Source organism: Neomonachus schauinslandi, chromosome 6 (assembly GCF_002201575.2).
Source record: "Neomonachus schauinslandi chromosome 6, ASM220157v2, whole genome shotgun sequence".
Taxonomy (NCBI): Eukaryota; Metazoa; Chordata; class Mammalia; order Carnivora; family Phocidae; genus Neomonachus; species Neomonachus schauinslandi.
The window spans coordinates 84,671,158-84,675,972 of NC_058408.1; positions in this window are offsets into that span (position 1 = coordinate 84,671,158).

Here is a 4,815-nt window from a genome sequence, read left to right on the forward strand (position 1 = left end):
GAGAATGCACATAAATTGAATTATAAAATTATTGACTAGAAAAATGAATCTTCGGGGACGCCTGGGTGGCTCAGATGGTTAAGCATCTGCCTTTGGCTCACATCATGATCCCAGGGTCCTGGGATCGAGCCCCACATCGGGCTCTGTGCTCAGCAGGGAGCCTGCTTCTCCCTCGTCCTCTGCCTGCCTGTCTGCCTACTTGTGATCTCTCTCTCTCTCTGTCAAATAAATAAATAAAATCTTTAAAAAAAAAAAAAAGAAAAATGAATCTTCATGGAGTGTTGTATTTTCCAGTAGGGACACTGTGTTAGGAGTAGAAAGACTTTCTTTCTTTTGGTGGCCACCCTGGGAAAAGTCTCTGCATGGAAAACTTGGCTATCACAGAGTACCAATAGCTCCACATTGGCACACTATTTAATTTTTTTTTTTCATTTTCAATTTGTAAGCTTTCAACTTGTCAACTTTAGTAAAAGATTCCATCCCCACCATTTTTCAAGAACCCGTCCCTGCTTCTGGCCATCTTGGGGTTTTGTAAGACCTTCCTGGCTGACCCAGCCCAGGACACTAAAAAAGGCTTTCCGGGTTTCAGAGCTCAGGCTGGCTGGGGGTGTGAGGCTGGGCGGGAGGCACCTGCTGACGCCTCTCCCCTCCACCCTGCCTTCCACCCTCCCACCATCGGACTCTGTCGTGGGGACCCGTGTCGCCTCCTGTCACCCAAGCAACCATCCAGCTGGAAGCTCTGCCATCCCCAGAGCAAGAGAAGGGAAACTGGAGATCTCTAACTGATGGGAAAAACTTCCCCAATATTTTACGGTTGGCAACAAAATTAACTTTTGACATGCACTGTAGTCATCTACTTGCCCAGGGCGAGTTCAGAATCCAGCGCTCAGATCACAGTAGCCCAGCAATCCCTCCCATAGGGATGAAGCAAGCAATTCCATGCTTTCTCTCGCGCGCGCTCTCTCTTTTTTTTTTCTGCTGAGTCAAAACAGCGAACACAACAGCACTACTATTAATTTTCCAGTAACTCCGCCTGTTCTAAAAGGCAGAGTAGAGGTGGCTGTGTACGTTCCAGGTGCCGGGGAATGCGGGTATCATTCATCTCTGAAATGGGAATAAAGCTCTTGCCTTACAGACTTTACAAGGTTGCTGGGACGGCCAAATGAGTTAAGAGGTGCTAAAGAGCTCTCAAGACATAAACATACTATACAAAATTTGGATAGCACCTGGTGGAAGGAAAGATCAGACAGGGCACATGGGAAGAGCCGGTCAATGCCTTACTCTCCTGGCTGCAGAGCCTGGCATTGGCTAGAGCCACTCTTACTCCCTTCATATTGAAAATAACCCCTTTCGACAGTGAGCACCGCCAGCCCACGTAGCTGGGCAGGAAAAGGACAGTCCCCTTCCATGTCATGCAGCTTTGAAAGAATTGAACATTAAGTAGACACAGCCCCCAGGCTGCATTCCCCAGAAAGCACAGAACAGTTCCGTGGAACAGCATCATGCTTTGTGGATGAGGACGTCATCATAGCGAGTGCCCTTAGCCGACTCAGAAGGTGGGCTGGCCGGGGTATGGCCATTCTCGGGTGGACTGCGCAGGCGCAGAGATGGGGCCCCGTACCCCCTGCTCAGCTCTCTGGGGCTCGCTCAGGGAAACAAAATGGAGCTGAAGAGACGATGAAGAGAGATTTTGAGCGTCATACGCACAGATACTTTGTGTTTTCCTGTTCGTCTTTGCTATTCTGCTAACATTATTTATTCATGATAACAGGTAATTGGATTGTGTCCTTCAGGGCCAGCTCAACAGACATGAGGCAAGGAAAATGTGACCCTGCATGTGTGTGTGTGTGTGTGTGTGTGTGCGCGTGTGTGTGTGCGCAAATGTGTCTAAAATACGTATGGAAGCATGCAAAAGCTTCACAAATCACACCAGGAATACTTTATATGTTTTACAAAGCTTTAAAAAATTTCAAAGCACGGTCTTGTGTGTTCTTTCATAAATCATGCATTTTGATGAACATCGTAAGTCTGTGGGGTTGGACAAAGGGTCACACAGGTATTCTGAGGTCCTGGGTCACAAGCACTGGCCAACGGAGTTGAGTCTTTCTTGAAATGACCATGAGCCCCGAGGACTTTTGTGCCGCTTCTCCCCCCAACCCATTGCAGCCCTATAGCCCCCACCCCACCCCGCTGAAGGCATGGGCACCAAGCTCTGAGAAGGCCTGCTGAGGACAGGACAGCAGCTCAGAGGCTGCAAGGACGAGCAGGGTGGTCTGGAGGAAGCACGACATGAGCAGAGGAACATGGAATGTTGCATTGACCAAGTGCCCAGAACTGTGCAGGTGGCCCGGGGCCAGCATCACCTCTCGCGAGGACTGACACGAACAGCTTGTTGGAAATGGGTCGATTGTGCACAAGCATGCTTCAGGCAAACCGGGTCAGCCGGAGCCACCTTCCGCCCTCCTCTTCACTTCACCCCTCCCACAAACATGCCCAGACAAACATGGACACACTCACAGATACTCACATATGCAAACACTGTCAGGTCCAATGTCCTCGCAAAGACTCACCCGGTGTGGACAGCTGGCTGGCTCTCAGGAGGGAGAGTCAGAATAGAACAGAACAGATGCTAGCCACGGGAAAATGTGGAAGGAGAAACACAGGACATGCCTAGCCGGAGAGGGAGGAGGAAGGAACTTTAGAAACTGCAGTAGCAATCATGAAGTGGGACCTGAATTTGGGTTATATACCAGCTTTCTGCCAGAGATCTCAGAGGGCTTTACCAGCATCATTGGAGAGGGCTGTCCCTCCCATTTTGGCTGGAGGGATGCCTTAGGGAGAAGAACTGGATCCATTTGACCAGAGGCAATGAATAATCCCGATGGGGAAAGCACTCAGGGTCCTTGCTCTGAGCCTTCTCCATTAGATTAGTTCAAATGGCTGGGAGTCCAGCCTGCATGCTGACACCCCACGCATCCCTACCCTGGACACCCTAGGACCCCAGGCTGTAGAACTTTCCCTTCCATCAATAATGAATCACATGCCAGAGGAAGGGGAGGTTTCCAGTCAAGGGCTGTGTCTGCAGACCCATCTTGCTTAACAGTTCTAATAATTTTTGTAAAACAAAACCAACCTGGTTATTAAATTTGCAGCTTCCAAAAATTGGGGGAGATGGCTCACATCTTGGATGACGAATTGTATTCCCCAAAAGAAGCTTTTTTAAAGCTGGAATGATGGATCCCAAAAATAACAGAATAACATTTTAAAGGAATTAATGCTAAAGTCAGGTTCAGAATGTCAACGTCACTGGTATGTGACATAAGAAACCAATAATAGCAATCTCTATGGAAGGGATCTGGAGTGTTTAGTTGACTCCAATGTTTATAGAAAAACTTCCAAGACAGCTAATGCAATCAAAGTCACATTTGTGGACATATATGGTCGTGCCAAGAAAATTATTACTGAAGGTGACCAGAAGTCATCTGACCCACCTTCATTACATGATGGAATTGAAGTCTTCAAAGGTTACATAGAAGAGTAGATAGAATGGATATAAGATGGGTTCCATCTTGGGTACCAACGCTAACCAATGGGAAGTCACTGCCTAGAGAATTGATTTGGAGAAGAATTCCGAATCCATGTCTGGGCTCAGCAGAAAGAAGGGCTGTGATAGTTGAGTGATTCTGCCATGGTCTAGAGAGGGAGCCCAAGGGTTACTGACGCAGACAATGCTGGGCCCCACCCCCTCAGCCCCAGGGAGCCCACCATTCCAGTGTGTTCTGCATTGGGTCCTGCTACAGCACCTGCTGTCTCTGCCTGGCACTTCCTTCTCATTCGCATTGGGGCAGGCTGGATTGCTGTGAAGTGAGTCCCTCTGATAGATGAGAGTTGAAGGATAAGTATCTTAACTTCTGTGCCCATTGGGGGTGTTCTCTACACTTTGTCCCAGAGTCGGCAGCCAGCAGGATCAAGTCTCAGTTGCCTGTGGTAGTAACCTGCTTAGTAGTATATCTTTAACTGGATTCCTTTCTTGCATGTCTCACCACCCCATCCCCTACAGGTGCTGCCTGAAATCACATCCCAAATAAACCACCTGTCCTCAAATCTTTATCTCAGGACCTGCTTCTGGGGAGCTGACCTAAGACAGCTACATGGTCACCATCCTGATGGAACAAAGGAAATAATATTCACCCCAGCACCAGTTCATTGACCCTACAGAGTGGAGTATTGAGGACCAGATCACTGAGAGACCAGGACACAACCTAAGGACAGAGACCAGGATTGTGAAGGGTCTAGTGTCCCTGCCAACAAGGCAGGGCTCAGATAAATGAGGGTGTGGAGTTTGAAAACAGAGGCAGATCTTTAATGACATGGAGGTCCTTTAGCACCGAGGTCATAAACATTGACTTTGGTTTCACAGTTCTTGGGGTACAGGTCAGCTCTGCCATCTCCTAGCTGTGTGATCTTAGATGAGCTTTTAAAATTTGTTTAAGTTCCTCTATGAACTTTACTGTCTTTAAACTTTAATATCTCACTACCTCTCCTCTGGCCCCTTCTGTCAGCTCTCTCCCCAACTTCCCTTCCAAGGCCCTCGTTTGTTAAAATCTCCAAGGACTCCTTTGTTTTCCTTTCTTATAAGCATATTTCTTGCAAATACTAATCTCAAGAGGCTAATTTGGTGCCATCTGGAAACAGCACTTCCGTCCTCCCCAGCGCTCCACCTTGGAGATGTGTTCACAAGGAGCCCCAGGCAGGAGGCTTGGCAGCTCGGGTCCAGGGGAACATATGGTGGAGGGAAGCCACCCACGGGGCTCC